The sequence below is a fragment of the Chiloscyllium plagiosum genome, chromosome 6 (genome assembly GCF_004010195.1).
Source record: "Chiloscyllium plagiosum isolate BGI_BamShark_2017 chromosome 6, ASM401019v2, whole genome shotgun sequence".
Classification (NCBI taxonomy): domain Eukaryota; kingdom Metazoa; phylum Chordata; class Chondrichthyes; order Orectolobiformes; family Hemiscylliidae; genus Chiloscyllium; species Chiloscyllium plagiosum.
This window is the reverse complement of record NC_057715.1, coordinates 85,072,807-85,090,192: the sequence shown is the minus strand read 5'-3', so window position 1 is coordinate 85,090,192 and position 17,386 is coordinate 85,072,807. Positions and strand designations below refer to the sequence as shown.

The following is a 17,386-nucleotide window of genomic DNA, read 5'->3' as shown; positions in this document are numbered from 1 at the left end:
CCCATAGTGGCCAAACTTAGTTTGTATATTCTGAAGCAGATTAGAGTTGTTGTTATTGTTTAGTCCTGATCAGAATCTAATATGGAACTCCAATAGATGTCTCATACAGTTAAAGTGGTTTAACAGGCTTTGCAATTATTCTTCCTCTTGCTCCAGTATAAGAAAGAGCATGGGGAAATGACCTCTCTCTCATCACTTGATTGACACCACACCCATACACTTCTTCCACCATTGATACTCAGTAGCAGTAGTATGTATCATCTATTCATCTAGGCTCCTTCTAAGCTCACAACCATTGCTATCTAGAAGGATAAGGACCCTGCGTACATAGGAATGTCACTATTTGCAAGTTGAGTCCAACATCACTTTCCTCTCACACTTGGAAATGTGTTGCTGTTCCTCAGTGTTATTTGGGTCAAAATCCTGGAATTTCCTCCTTAATGGCATTGTGGGGCTAGTATACCCAAGTGAGCTGCAGCTGTTTACCATCACTTTCTCCAAGGCCACTAGGGATGGGCAATAAATGCCACTTGCCATGGATGAATAACAGAACTGTTTTGCCCTAGCCCCAGCTTTCTGGAGATGTGTTTTCTGTGGTGGCTTACTTCGTACCTCTGAAACCAGATTGCCATATTCTACAGCATCATCATGAACATTACCTTTGAAGCCATGTTATGAATAAAATGAGCACAAGAAGGAAGGAACAGCAATGGAACACCAGGCAGTGTGGCTTATGAAATCCTCTTTGTAAAGCTCTCTGCAATAACCAATCAAAATGTACCTCTCTCGTCACCTTGCCTGCTTGGTAGTATTGTCTAGAGATGTTTCCAAACAAACCATAAAATGTTTGGTTTTAACTAGATGTGATACGTTAAAACACATAAAATGCATTGCATTAAAATAGCACAGTTTAGAGACTTACTGGCTTTATTTCACTACCTCAGTTTTATCTCTTTCCATCTTCCCTTTTAATGCCCAGTTCTTTAACTCTTACAAGTGTTTTCTCCGCTCCCTTCACATGTTTGTAGCTCAGCCACATCCTTTCCAAACTTGCAAATTGTAATCAAGGTGGGGCTGTTCCTATCAGTTGGGTTCGTTATTCAAATATGTGTTTCAACCATGTATGTGATATCTGCATCAGGTCTTGATCACCTTGTATTACTTATGAAGGACTGAAAATAAAACATAAAACTGAAAAAAAAAGCAAGAAATTCTTTTAGAAATATTGCGAATTTTACAGAGAAATAAATTACATGCAGCATTAAACTGTGGCATTCTTTAGACAAAATGCAGTTACCTAGGACAGGGCATTGTTCCAGACTAGTTGTAATTGAGTGAAACACAGAAATTGGTTGAGAAAGCTCATCACGTGAAAAGTTAATATCTGCGGTTAGTTGCTTGATTTTCTAAATACCTTTGCAAGTATTGCTGAGTCATCAAGGGACATCTTGCAGCTACTTCCCCCTTATCATTCATTTGTAAAATACATAAAATAAGTTTGTAGTCGGTAATGTCAGCAATTTGAGAGGGTTTGTTACCCTAAAGAGTCATAAAACCACAAACTGCTTTCGTCTCTTTCCATCTTGGCTGCATCTAACTTCTCAGGTCAAACTTCATGTTTCCTCATTCTACTGCCCTATTCCAACAGGCTTGCAATTCCTACACCTCTATTTAAAAAATATATAAAAAGGTAACTCAGACAACTCAGATAACAAGCCAGTCAGTTAACATCTATGAAGGAACTTCAACAAACCATAATTTCGGATGCAAGTAAGTGCTGAACAAAAAGCGACAATATTTGAGCGACTCCAAGTATAGAGTTAAAGTGTTGAGGTAAGGTCAAGATCCAAGAAAATAAGCTGGAATCATAAAATTGGTTTTAAATGTAGGAGACCTTTTAAACTCTAAATTTTTTATGTCTCATAAATTAGCAGGTTGCAAACCAATAGTACAGGCATGATAGGGTAAACCAGTAATACAGGCATGATTCTGTCCCATTAGATGCACATGCAGTTCCAAATGGAATCTCCCTGGATAGCCACATACTGTATACAGGAACTGTCTCCATGGCTGGATAAGTTTGAATTTTGGGGAGTTTGGAGTGTCACTGGTAGCTAGATCCACACTGGTGCATCTGCAAAACTTAAAGTTTCATTGAAACAATGAGGCAGGGCCAGGCAGATAATGCAGAAGTCACCTGAATGCATCTCAGTCTCCAACAGTTATTATATCAAAAAATTTGTCAGAGTGCTGATTCCTGTAATGATTACAGCAAAGGCCATGTTCATAGCACCATGTATGCTTCAACTTATGGGAATGAGTGGAAAATAGGAACAACCCTATTGATGAGTAATTATAAAGTGTGGACACACATAGACATCTCTGTGGCTGCAGAGCGGATTCCAGGAATGCAATTTGTTTTCAGGGTCAGAGTTGTCACTGAGCAACTGCATTGCAGTCTGAGGACAGTAGAGAGTGGCCAGTGAGTGGCTTTGGTTCAAATCAGTTCCAATTATAAAAGTATGACAAGGGATGAGGCCTCACATGCAGATTTTATGGTGCTAAAAAATAGACCAGTGGGCACAGCCTCAAAGGTGGCCTTTTCCAGGTTACTCTGGGTTGCTCTATGTGCCAGTATAAAAATAGATGGAAGGACTGAAAGATGGTGCTGAAGGGCAGCATGGGCTTAGATTGCTGTAACATTGGGACTGGTTCTCGGGGAGAGAAAACAATACAGCCTGGATGGATTGCATTGAAACAGAATTAAGACTAATTTCCCTACCAGGTAGTTTGCCAAATTGTTAAACCACCGGGTGAGGAGGGATGAATTAGTTCCTCCTCTTTATTCCTCAAACCCCTCAGCTGGTTGCCACAAGGTTAATTTAAAAAGGATCTATTGCCCTTGTGGCAAGCCTTCTTCAAGAGCCAAATGACTTAAGTCTTAAGATGAGCCAATTTAACAATTGAATTAATAAAGAAAATCAGTCTGTTATTGACTACACACAAGAAAAAGAACTAACAATGCACACATACACGCAGATTAGAATTAAGGAGTGAGTCCAAAGAGATGAAAGCTTAAAGAAGAGGTTATTACAGATCTGTCTCTGAATTATTCATGATGAGGAGATACAGTGGTGTTGCGGTATTAATGGGTTGCTCTAGTAGTGTGATATTTATAGTTGAAAAGTTGATTTGAGATACATAGTTTCACAGGCTGGGGGTTGAAGTCTCATTGCCTTAATTTCTCTTTTTAACTGGTTTGTAGCACTTAAGTGAGAGAGCATCTTCCTTTCATTACCCATGCTGCTTACTAGTTGTCTCAAGATGTGGCATCCACACATTGTAGACAAACTCTAGTACACAGAAGCCTAATAAAAATAGAGATGTTTAAGGTTATGCTTTTTTCATACTCCTGAAAGAGAAAGCCACAAAACAAAGAAAATAGAAAAGTAAAGCGCAAGATATCGATAAGAGGTTATTCCCCATCTGCTGAGGATGAGGAAACAGTTAGACCACTCATTATCTCAAGCTACTCTTTCTGTTTCAAGTTTCTCTGACAGCATTAGCAGTTAGATTCCATAGATCCCACAGATTGTTATTTCCAGCCAACACTGAATGGGCAAAACAATGTGACTTATGCAAAGAGCTAGCATGAACTTGATAGGCCAAATGGCCTGTGTTGCAACTATTCTATGGTTCTAAGATCCTATAATTTTAAACTTCTTAACAAAGTAAATAAGAATTAAGGTGTAGTAGTAGAGTGAATATTAAATCAACGAAGAGATAGAAATCAGAAAGTAGTGATGAACTGTTCTTTATCAGTCTGGCGGAAATAATACCTTTTGGGACTTTTTAGTAAAGCTCTACTCCTTGTGATTTATATTAATGATTTAAGCTTAGGTATGGGAGCATAACTGTAAACATAAGAAATTGCAAATTAGCCCCTTAAGCCTGTGTCAGCATTTAGTGCAATCATGCCTAACCTTCAGCCTGAAATTCACCTTCCCTCTTGCTCCTCATTTTCCTTGATTCCCAAAGAACCCAAAAATCAGTTGGTCACGGCCTTCAATATACAGCACTTAACAACGGTGCAGCCACAGCCTCGGGGATAGAGATTTGCAAGGATTCACCACACTTTGAATGCAGCAATTTCTCCTCACCTCGGTCCTAAATGACCGACTCTCTTTCTGAGACTGCTGCTGTGTTCCAGATTCTCCAGTGAGGGGAAACAACCTTTAGGTGTCTATTTCATCAAGCCTCTTCAGGAGTTTGTACATTTCAATGATAATCTGAAGACAGTATATGCACAAGTTGCTCAGCCTCTCACAGAAAGAGTGTTTTTTTCAATTGAGAAAATATACCAGTGAATCTTCGTAATGTTGTACTTCAAGACAAATGTCTCTTCCTTTAAATATAGAGAGAGCAAAATTGAATAGAATTCTCCAGGTGTGATCTCACCAAAGTCCTACACAATTCTAACTTCCTTAATCTTATTTTCTAGTTCTCTTGCGATAAATACAAGCATGGTAAAAACAATGACTGCAGATGCTGGAAACCAGATTCTGGATTAGAGTGGTGCTGGAAAAGCACAGCAGTTTAGGCAGCATCCGAGGAGCAGGAAAATCGACGTTTCGGGCAAAAGCCCTTCATCAGGAATACAGGCAGAGTGCCTGAAGGGTGGAGAGATAAATGAGAGGAGGGTGGGGGTGGGGAGAAAGGAAATGAGGAAACTGGTGAAGTCCACATTGATGCCCTGGGGTTGAAGTGTTCCGAGGAGGAAGATGAGGCGTTCTTCCTCCAGGTGTCGGGTGGTGAGGGAGCAGGGGTGAAGGAGGCCCAGGACCCAGGGATAAACCAACCATTGTTAACCAGGAAAGTTAAACGTAGCATAAAATTGACAATAAAAAAAAACACAGAATGTGGCAAAGGTTAGTGGTAAACCAAAGGATTGGGAAAGATTTAAAAACTAACAAATACTGACCAAAACAAAACAAAACAGTGAGAAGATAAACTGATGGTAAACTTGCAAGTAATATCAAGACACACAGCAAGAGCTTCTTTCAATAGGAAGATAGAGGCCTAAGTTAACATGAGTCCCTCAGAGAACAAAGTTGGGGAAATAATAATGAGGAATTAGAAAATGGGAGAGGAGTTGAATAAGTACCTTGCATCGGTATTCAAACTAGAAGATACTAATAGCATTCAAAACAAAATACGATATAGTCAAGGGGTATCGGGGGAGAGGAAATAAATACAACAACTATGGATGTAGGTTTGCTCACTGAGCTGGAAGGTTCATTTCCAGATGTTTCATCACCCTACTAGGTAACATCTTCAGTAGGCCTCTGGGCGAAGCAAGCAGCGAGTAAACCTACATCCAGAACCTCAACCTGAGCTACAAATCTTCTCAAAACTTGCTACAACAACTATCATAAGAGAAATACTACTAGAGAAACTAATGGGCTTAGGTACCAATAACTCCCCTGGACCTGGTGGTATGTATCCTCTGATAATAAAAGGAGTAGCTACAGAGATATGGATGCACTGGTACTAACTTTCAAAGAATCCTTAGATTTTGGAAAAATCCCAGAGGATTAGGAAACTGCCAATGGAACACCTTTATTAAAAAGGGAAACAGACAAACAAAAATTAACAATAGGCTATTTATATCTGTATTGAGAAATGTCAGAATCTACTACAAAAGATGAAATATCAAAGGTTTTAGAAACACATAATATGATCAAACAGAGTTAGCCTAACTTCATGAAAGGAAATCATGCCTGTCAAATTAGTTTTGGAGTTGTACATTAGCATGGGAAAAGGATTGCCTAACTAATAGAAGGCAGAAAATAGGGAGAAGGGGGAAATTCCAGGATGGCAACCTGCATTGAGTGGTGTGCCACAGGGATCAGTGTTGGCATCACGTTATTTACAATGTATATTAATGGGATGCTCACCTTACTAGGATTGTACGATAGAAACCTTCGGTAGTCAGCCGGAAATTGAGAAATAAATTTGTAAGGAGATCTGAGTTATCTGTAAGAATAATAGCGTGCTCATGGTAGGGGATTTTAACTTTCCAAACATAGACTGGAACTGCTATAGTGTTAAGGGCTTGAATAAGGAGGTATTTAGTAAGTATGTACAAGAAAGTTTTCTGATTCAGTGTGTGGATGTACCTACTAGAGAAGAAGCAATATTTGACCTACTCTTGGGGAATAAGGCAGAGCGGGTGACTGAGGTGTCAGTAGGGGAAGCAGTTTGGGGCCATGATAATAAGTGCAGCAGGTCAGGCAGCATCAAAGGAGAAGGAGAATCGACGTTTCGGGCATAAGCCCTTCTTCAGAAACATCGATTCTCCTTCTCCTTTGATGCTGCCTGACCTGCTGCGCTTTTCCAGCAACACATTTTTAAGCTCTGATCTCCAGCATCTGCAGTTCTCACTTTCTCCTCCGCCATGACAATAATTCTATTACGTTTTAAAATAGTGAGGGAAAAGGATAGACTGGATCTAAAAGTTAAAGTTCTAAATTGGAGAAAGGCCAATTTTGATGGCATTAGGGAAGAGCTTTTCAAAAGTTGTTTGGGGCAGATGTTCTCAGGTAAAAGGATGGCTGGAAAATGGGAAGCCTTCAAAACTAAGATATCAAGAGTCCAGAGACAGTATGTTCCTTTTAGGGTGAAGGGCGAGGCTGCTAGGTGTAGGGAATGCTGGATGACAAGAGAAGTTGAGATTTTGGTCAAGAATAAGAAGAAAGCATATGTCAGGTATCAACAACAGAAATCGAATGATTCCCCAGAAGAGTATAAAGGCAGTAGGAGTATACTTAAAAGGGGAAGCAGGAGGGCAAAAAGGATACATGAGATAGCTTTGGCAAATAGCATTAAGGAGAATTCAAAGGGCTTTTACAAATGCATTAAGGACAAAAGGGTAACCAGGGAGAGAATAGGGCCCCTCAAAGGACCTTGACACAGTCCTGTCCCCCCTTAGTCCAAGAACTCCCCACCTACCTTCAGGACACCATCCACGCCCTCCACCTCCTCCATGATTTTGGCTTCCCCGTACCCAATGCCTTATCTTCACCATGGACATCCAGTCCCTATACACCTCCATCCCCCATCACGAAGGCCTCAAAGCCCTCCGCTTCTTCCTTTCCCACCGTACCAACCAGTAGCGTTCCACTGACACCCACCTTCGGGCGACCGACTCAACACTCACGTTTATTATAAACTGACTGAGTCCCACAGCTACCTAGATTACACCTCCTCCACATTACTGGCTAATGTGGTGCCACTATTTAAGACAGGTGGTAAGGAAAAGCCAGGGAAATATAGACTGGCAAGACTGACATCATTGGTGGGCAAGTGGTTGGAGGGAATCCTGAGGGACAGAATGTACATGTATTTAGAAAGGCAAAAACTGATTAGGGATTGACTTTTTGGCTTTGTGTGGGGGAAATCATTCCTGAAGAAGGGCTTACGCCTGAAACGTCGATTCTCCTGCTCCTTGGATGCTGCCTGACCTGCTGCGCTTTTCCAGCAACACATTTTTCAGCTCTGATCTCCGGCATCTGTAGTCCTCACTTTGTCCCCGTGGGGGAAATCGTGTCTCACAAACTTGATTGAGTTTCTTGAAGAAGTAACAGAGGATTGATGAGGACAGAGCAATGAATGTGATCTATATGGACTTGAGTAAGGTGTTCAACAAGGTTCCTCATGGTAGACTATTTAGCAAGGTTAGCTGTCATGGTATAAAGAGTAAAGAGTATTTTGGAATGGATGTTTTAGTCTTTGGATACAGAACTGACTCAAAGGTAGAAGACAGAGGGTAGTGATGGAGGGTTGTTTTTCAGCCTGGAGACCTGTGACCAGTGGTGTGCCGCAAGGATCGATGCCGTGTCCACTGATTTTCATCATTTATATAAATGATTTGGATGTGAACTTAGGAAGTATGTTTAGTAAGTTTGCAGAAGACACCAAAATTGCAAGTGTAATAGACAGTGAAGAAGGTTACCTCAGAGTACAATGGGATCTTGATCAGATGGACCAAATGATTGAGGAGTGCACATGTGAGGTGCTGCATTTTAGAAAGGCTCATCAGGGCAGGGCTTATACACTTAATGGTAAGGTCCTGGGGGGTGTTGATGAACAAAGAGGCCTTGGAGTGCAGGTTCATAATTTCTTGAAAGTGGAGTCACAGGTGCATAGGATAGTGAAGAAGGCATTTGGCATGCTTTCCTTTATTGGTTAGTGCATTGAGTATAGAAGTTGGGTGGTCATGTTGTGGCTGTACAGGACATTGGTTAGGACATTTTAGGTCTGGCCTTAACCTCCTTCCACCTATCGCATTCCCAATGCCCCTCCCCCAAGTCCCTCCTCCCTACCTTTTATCTTAGCCTGCTTGGCACACCCTCCTCATTCCTGAAAAAGGGCTTATGCCTGAAACGCTGATTCTCCTGCTCCTTTGATGCTGCCTGACCTGCTGCGCTTTTCCAGCAACACATTTTTCAGCTGTGATCTCCAGCATCTGCAGTCCTCACTTTCCCCTCAAAGATCCGCAAGACTACCTATTTATGGAACCACAGAAGATGGGGATAGATACTAAACGAGTATTTTGTATCAGTGTGCACTGTAGGTAAGAACATGAAAGATATAGAATGAGGGGAAATAAATATCAACATCTTGAAAAATGTCCGAATTACAGAAGAGGAGGTGCTGGCTGTCTTAAAACACAAAAAGTGGTTAAATCTCCAGGACCTGATCAGGTGTACCCCAGAACCCAGTGAGAAGCTAGTAAAGAGATTGCTAGGCCCCTTGCTGAGATACTTGTATCAGCGATAGCCACAGGTGAGGTGCTAGAAGAGCTAATGTGGAACAGTCCATCTTCCGCAGCTACACTGGTACCACCCCCCCCACCTTTTTCTCCGCTACATCGATGACTGTATCGGCGCTACCTCGTGCTCCCACGAGGAGGTTGAACAGTTCATCCTCTTTACCAACACCTTCCACCTTGACCTCAAATTTACCTGGACCATCTCAGACTCCTCCCTCCCCTTCCTAGACCTCTCCATTTCTATCTCGGATGACCGACTCAACACGGACGTTTATTATAAACTGACTGAGTCCCACAGCTACCTAGATTACACCTCCTCCACATTACTGGCTAATGTGGTGCCACTATTTAAGACAGGTGGTAAGGAAAAGCCAGGGAAATATAGACTGGCAAGACTGACATCATTGGTGGGCAAGTGGTTGGAGGGAATCCTGAGGGACAGAATGTACATGTATTTAGAAAGGCAAAAACTGATTAGGGATTGACTTTTTGGCTTTGTGTGGGGGAAATCATTCCTGAAGAAGGGCTTACGCCTGAAACGTCGATTCTCCTGCTCCTTGGATGCTGCCTGACCTGCTGCGCTTTTCCAGCAACACATTTTTCAGCTCTGATCTCCGGCATCTGTAGTCCTCACTTTGTCCCCGTGGGGGAAATCGTGTCTCACAAACTTGATTGAGTTTCTTGAAGAAGTAACAGAGGATTGATGAGGACAGAGCAATGAATGTGATCTATATGGACTTGAGTAAGGTGTTCAACAAGGTTCCTCATGGTAGACTATTTAGCAAGGTTAGCTGTCATGGTATAAAGAGTAAAGAGGATTTTGGAATGGATGTTTTAGTCTTTGGATACAGAACTGACTCAAAGGTAGAAGACAGAGGGTAGTGATGGAGGGTTGTTTTTCAGCCTGGAGACCTGTGACCAGTGGTGTGCCGCAAGGATCGATGCCGTGTCCACTGATTTTCATCATTTATATAAATGATTTGGATGTGAACTTAGGAAGTATGTTTAGTAAGTTTGCAGAAGACACCAAAATTGCAAGTGTAATAGACAGTGAAGAAGGTTACCTCAGAGTACAATGGGATCTTGATCAGATGGACCAAATGATTGAGGAGTGCACATGTGAGGTGCTGCATTTTAGAAAGGCTCATCAGGGCAGGGCTTATACACTTAATGGTAAGGTCCTGGGGGGTGTTGATGAACAAAGAGGCCTTGGAGTGCAGGTTCATAATTTCTTGAAAGTGGAGTCACAGGTGCATAGGATAGTGAAGAAGGCATTTGGCATGCTTTCCTTTATTGGTTAGTGCATTGAGTATAGAAGTTGGGTGGTCATGTTGTGGCTGTACAGGACATTGGTTAGGACATTTTAGGTCTGGTCTCCCTGCTTTAGGAGGAATGTTGTGAAACTTGAAAGGGTTCAGAAAAGATTTACAAGGATGTTGCCAGGATTGGACGGTTTGAGGTATAGGGAGAGGCTGAAGAGACTGGGGCTATTCCCTGGAGCGTCCAAGGCTGAGGGGTGACCTTATAGAGATTTATTAAATCATGAGGAAATGGATGGCATAAATAGACAAGGTCTTTCCCCTTGGGTGTGGAATCCACAACTAGAGGGCATATGTTTAAGTTAGAGTGGTGCTGGAAAAGCACAGTAGGTCAGGCAGCATCTGAGGAGCAGGAAAATCGATGTTTCGGGCAAAAGCCCTTCATCAAGAATAGAGGCAGGGTGCCTGCAGAGTGGAGAGATAAATGAGAGGAGGGAGGGTGGGGGGGCTGGAGAAAGTAGCATAGAGTACAATAGGTGAATGAGGGTGGGGATGGAGGTGATAGGTCAGACAGGAGGGTGGGGGAAGGTAGCAAAGAGTACAATGGGTGAATGGGGGTGGGGATGAAGGTCATAGGTCAGAGAGAAAGGTGAAGTGGATTGGTGGAAAGGAAGATAGGCAGGTAGGACAGGTCATGAGGGTGGTGCTGAGCTGGAAGGCTGGAGCTGGGGTGAGGTGGGGAAAGGGGAAATAAGGAAACTGGTGAAATCTGCCCTGGGATTGAAGTGTTCTGAGGCGGAAGATGAGGCGTTCTCCCTCCAGGCGTCAGGTGGTGAGGGAGCGGCGGTGGAGGACGCCCAGGACCTGCATGTCCTCGGCAGAGTGGGAGGGGGAATTGAAATGTTGGGCCACAGGGCAGTGGGGTTGATTGGTGTAGGTCTCCCGGAGATGTTCCCTAAAGCACTCTGCTAGGAGGCGTCCAGTCTCCCCAATGAGGGGAAACCACATCAGGAGCAATGGATACAATAAATGATATTGGTGGATGTGCAGGTAAAACTTTGATGGATGTGGAAGGCTCCTTTGGGGCCTTGGATGGAGGTGAGGGAGGAGGTGTGGGCGCAGGTTTTGCAATTTCTGCGGTGGCAGGGGAGGGTGCCAGGAAAGGAGGGTGGATTGTTGGGCTGCATAGACCTGACCAGGTAGTCATGGAGGGAACGGTCTTTGGGGAAAGAGGTGGGGAGGGAAATATATCCCTGGTGGTGGGGTCCATTTGGAGGTTTCGGCAATGTCGTCGAAGGCGAGAAGGGAAAGATTTAAAAGAGACCTAAGGGGCAAGATTTTCACACAGAGGATGGTGAGTGTATGGAATAAGCTGCCAGGGGAAGTGGTGGAGACAGCTACAATTATAACATTTAAAAGGCATCTAAATAGGTATATGAAAAGGAAACTTTTAGAGGGATATGGGCCAAATGCTGGCAAATGGACTAAATTAATTTAGGATAATTGTCACGGATAAGTTGGACCAAAGGGTTTGTTTCCATGCTGTACATCTCTATGACTCTATGACTGTCTGATCTGGATGAGGAAAGTGAATACACTATAGCCAAGTTTGCAGATGACACCAAATAGGTGGAAAGGCAAGCTGTGAGGATGACGTGAAGAGTCTGCAAATGATACAGACACGTTATGTTTAGAGTCTTAGAGATGTACAGCATGGAAACAGCCCCTTCGGTCCAACCCATCCATGCCAACCAGATATCCCAACCCAATCTAGTCCCACCTGCCAGCACCGGCCCATATCCCTCCAAACCCTTCCTATTCATGTACCCATCCAAATGCCTCTTAAATGTTGTAATTGCACCAGCCTCCACCACATCCTCTGGCAGCTCATTCCATACATGTACCATCCTCTGTGTGAAAACGTTGCCCCATAGGTCTCATATATATCTTTCCCCTCTCACCCTAAACCTATGCCTTCTAGTTCTGGACTCTCCAAACCCAGGGAAAAGACTTTGCCTATTTACCCTATTCATGCCCCTCATAATTTTGTAAACCTCTATAAGGTCACCCCTCAGCCTCTGATGCTCCAGGGAAAACAGCCTTGGCTTATTCAACCTCTCCCTTTAGCTCAAATCGTCCAACCCTGGCAAGATCCTTGTAAATCTTTTCTGAACCCTTTCAAGTTTCTCAACATCTTTCCAATAGAAAGGAGACCAGAATTGCATGCAATATTCCAACAGTGGCCTAACCAATCAAGATCCCATTGTAATCTAACATAACCTTCTTTGCTGTCCACTACACCTCCAATTTTGGTGTCACCTGCAAACTTACTGACTATACCTCTTAGGCTCACATCCAAATCATTTATATACATGATGAAAAGTCGTGGACTCAGCACTGATCCTTGTGGCAGTTGTGAAACCAATAATCTGAAACATTAGCTATCACTGCAGATGTATCATTGATCTATTTATCTTCAGCTGCTTCATCAATGACCTTGCTCCCATCCAAAGATTAAAAGTATGATTGTTCACTGCTGATTGTAGCATTCAGCTCCATTCACAATTTTTCATAGACGGGAGCAGTCTATTTCTACATGCTAGGATCATTCTGGGATCTGGACAACATTCACACTTGAGCTGATATGGGATACTGAGATTGCATGATCAACCATGATTGTATTGAATGGAGGTGCAGGCTCAAGGGGCTGAATAGCATGCTCCTGCACCTATTTGCTATGTTTCTATGCTTCTATTTGCAAAAGGAACATTTGCACTACACAACTGCCAGGCAATGAACATCACCACCAAGTGGCAGTGTAAGCACATTCCCTTGGCTCACTTCCTGGTTTTCCAAAGCTCTGTTGCTATTTACACACACCATCAGGAATATAGCCGAACACTCTCCACTTGCCTGGTTTGAGTCAGTTTCAGCAAGCATCAAGAAATTTGACACTGACCAGAACAAAATCAGTGTACTTGATTGGCATCTCACTATCACATACTGAGCTACAGCATGAGCCATCAATAGGATGCATTACAACAACCAATCAAAGTTTTCCGGTAGCATTTCATAGCATGTAATGTACACCATCTGAAAGGAGAGCAGGGGGTGCACAAGAGCACCATCATTTCCAAATTGCACACTATTGCACACCATTCTTTCATAAAAATAAAAGCAAGATACTGTGGATGCTTGAGATAGGAAATGTAAGAAAAACTCAGCAACCCTATCAATATCTGTGGAGAAGAAAACACAGTTAACATTTTGAGTCCAATGTAACTCTTCTTTGGAACCATGCTTTGATTGTTGTGATATCAAAATGATGGAATGCCCCTACCTAACAGCATGGTAAGAATGCCTTCACTGTTGAGACTGCAGAATTGCAAGAAAAAAGCCCTCCACCACCTCCACATGGATAGATAGGGATGAAAAAGGAATATCGGTTTTGAAAGTATCCTAAGAATGATAACATTTTTGTAAAAGGATTAGTATAAGTTTAAGGTATTTTGTGTGAGTGGCCATTTGCAATTTCTGTTACTTAATGATATCAAAGTGAAACTTCACGTAGGTCACACAACAGTTTACATGCAGAAGATGCAAAAGGTATTTTATCTCAAACATGCATCTGTGACTTAAGCATGAGTGAGAGCAAAGAGTATCCTATCTCAGTATTCATCTGTGATTTAGATGTGAGCAAGATGAACTTACCACATGATTTCCTTTATAGTTCTAAAGCAAATTGCTCAGCATTGCTTTTTAAATTGTGCTGAACAAATTATCTTACTGATCTGTGACTGGCAATATGTGTGAACATATAATTGGACCTAGAATTTTTCTTCTCGTAGAAGTATTCTGATTTGTGTTTTAGTTTCACTCAAAAGATCATAATAAACATCTGCTTAGCAAATTGACATTACTGACATGACTGTAAAATATTATATTAGGCACTAACCTTTCCCATTAGTAAGTAAGTGTGAATCAAAATTTCTGTGTGAAGACTTATCTTTTTAGCAGTTTATTTTTGAAAAGGTACCATGCCATTCCGAAAGTTCACTGATAGTTTGATGGACTCCACAACAGAAACTCACTACTTGCAATTTATGGGCCATGCGGGGCTTTACTTGGGACTTATGCCTTGACGGACTACATGTGTAGGAAGTGTCTGTATATGATTGATCTCAAGCTCTGAATTTCCTAGACTGGGGTGGGGGGTCAGCAGGCTGGAATCACTATAAAGCATCAGGGAGGAAGAGGGTTTCCTGGATCTTACTTTCCAGCAGGTTGTCACATCACAGGCAGTCAAAATGTAAGATTATGGATGGGTCACCATCTGAAGAGTAGGAAGTCTGGGGGTGTATGTCATTCTCAGACTGGATCTCAACATTAGAGATGACTGGGACTGATGCCAGAGTGAAAGAGTGCAATCCAAACCTTGGTACCAATGGGTAAGCAATGCACAGGAGGGAGCAGCAAAGAGTAGTGATGTGCTCATCATCGGCTGGGGATAAGCAAGCATTTTTTTTTAAACTATCTTTGTGAGTCCCACATGACATGTTGCTTCGTCATGCAAAGTTAAGTCACCTCATAGATAGTGCAACATTTTCTACAGTGAGAACAGGAAGAAGTAGAAATTACAGTGCACATTGGTATCAACAAATTGGAGAGTGCAGATATTAAAGTCCTACAATCAGATTGTCAAAAGCAAAGGAAGAAGCGAATGAGTAGAATCACAAAGACAACTATGTCCCAAATTATTCCCAAAGCCATGCGCTGGCAAGAGTACAAATAGTAACATAGAATGTAGTCTTAGATAAGGTGCAGGAGAGAGAGCTTCTGGGTCAATGGGAGGCATTCGAGTGAAGTAGGCACCTATTTAAAAGGGGCAGGTTGCAGCTCCAGGACATCTCTGCAGGAGTTCCTCAGGATAATCTAGACCAAGCATCTTCATCAGTGTCTTCCCTCCATCATAAAATCATAAGTGGGAATGTTAGCTGATTATTGCACAATATTTAGCATTATTCCTGACTCAACAAATACTGAAGCAGTCCATGTGTAAAAGCATCCAGGCTTCAGCTGAAAAGTAGCAAGTGAATGTTACACCGTAAAAACGCTAGGTCATCGCCATCTCCAAAAATAAGCAATCTAATCATCGCTTCTTGACATTCAATAGTATTACCATCACTGAATCCTATGGTATCAACATCCTGGGGGCTACCATTCTCCAGAAAATGAACTGACTTACCATATAAATACAGTGTTTGCAAAGGCAGGTCAGAGGCTAGGAATACTGCAGTGAGCAACTCACCTTCTGACCCCTAATGCTTTCTTACTATCAAGAAGGCACAAGTCAGGAGTGTGTCAGAACACTTGCCTGGATGTTTGCAGCTCCAACAACACTCAAGATGATTGACACCATCCAGGGCAAAGCAGCTAACTTGATTTGCATTAAATCCGTTAACATCCATTTCCTCCATCACTGATGCTCAAAAGCAACAGTGTGCATCATTTACAAGATGCACTGCAGAAATTCACCAAAGATCCTTAGACACCTTCCAAACCAATGACCACATCCATCTAGAAGGACAAGGACAGCAGATATAGAGGAACATCACCAGTTGTAGGTTCTCTGCCAAGCCACCCACCATCCTAACTTCCCACCCCAACTCCAATTACAAGTTTGTTGATGACACCACCATTGAAGGTCAAATATCAAACAGCGATGGGACAGAATACAGGAAATAGATTGCTGAACAGCATGGTGTAAAGGCAACAATTTCTCCATCAATATCAGCAAAATGAAGGAGCTGGTCATTGACTTCAGGAAGCTGAGTGGAGATTGATTGAAAAAATATCCAACTGAAAGAAACAACAAACTATGTGGCAAAGATTGTTGGTAAACTATATCAATAAAGTATAAGTATATTATCATACTGGTAAATAATAAAGATGATGAAAATTAAACTATAAGGGCAAACTAGCAAGTACAGTTATTGCAGTTCAGTGCTGGGTCCCTTTGTTTGTTCAGTACATTAATGATCTTGACATGACTGTAGCGGGAATGATCAATAGTTTGCAAATGACACAAAATTGGTGGTGTGGTAAACAGTGAGCAAGAAAGTTTTAGGTTAGTCAAATGAGCTGAATAGAGACAAATGAAATTGAATCCTGAAAAGTATGAGCGGGTGTATTTTGGGATGAGAGTCAGCATGGGCATCTCTATGACTCTAAATCCAGAGGATGGTGAGTACCTGGGCCTCACTGCCTAAAGGGGTGGTTGAGGCAGGAACAGTTTAAGACATTTAAATAACATTTAATTGTTTATTTGAAATGCCAATGCACATAAGCCTACGAGCCAAATGCCAGAAAATTAGATTAGAATAGATTGATGCTTGATGACCATGTGGAAAGAAGGACCTCTTTCTGTGCTGTAAAACCTCCATGACTCCAATATTAATTGGCCAGTGTGAGATTTTACTATCTTTGGTAAGTCTTTCGCGTCTTTGTGAATGGGAAAAGTCTTGTTTTGTATTCATCTCCCAGGTGTGGAGCCTGAGCAGTATAAAGATTGTAACTTTATCTACTATGAGCATTAAATTGTCAGCGCAGTGGATTATCCTTGATTAAAGATTGAGCCCATAACTTTATATTACGAACTAAATCAAGCTTAATTTGAACTGAGTTACAAATGATGACTGCATCCGTTAGATTGCTGTCTCATTATATGAATGACGAACAAACTCTGAACATCACAGGAAGCTGTAAAACATCTTCACAATCGGCGGGGTTTAACTCAGCGTCCCATATGGTCTAGCGGTTAGGATTCCTGGTTTTCACCCAGGCGGCCCGGGTTCGACTCCCGGTATGGGAATGAAACCTTTTCATAATCTAATTTATCTTAATTTTTAAAATATTGATATTACGATTTATGACCTTTTTAAAAAAATGCATTATCTAGGTTGCGTTGCTAACAATCCTTACGTTATAATATTGTTAGCACTCTGTTCTCACTGCGCTTTTAATTAAACCAGTTGTGACGCTGAGAGACAGTTGCTGGGTCGGACCAGCTGGGATCGCTGCTACATGGGCAGCGCAGTGCCATTTCACCAACAGTGTTGGAGAGAAACGCGCCAATGTGCTGCTGTACATCTGCAAAACCAGCGGATAGGAGTTCTAGGTTTTTAATTGGCGTTACATTTGCTGTAATTCTAGAAGCTGTACTTTAAGTGCAGACACAGCTAATTCTTTAGGAAACACAAGTCGTTGAGGCGCTCTGATGGTGCATCGTGTTTAT

General features: G+C 42.1%; 1 non-coding gene across 1 annotated transcript; it reads left to right on the top strand.

Moving 5' to 3' along the window:
* The first annotated feature begins 16,891 nt into the window (after positions 1–16,891).
* On the top strand, positions 16,892–16,963 carry trnae-uuc. The gene has a single exon. It is a non-coding gene; the product is annotated as a tRNA-Glu (tRNA).
* Positions 16,964–17,386: the final 423 nt, after the last annotated feature.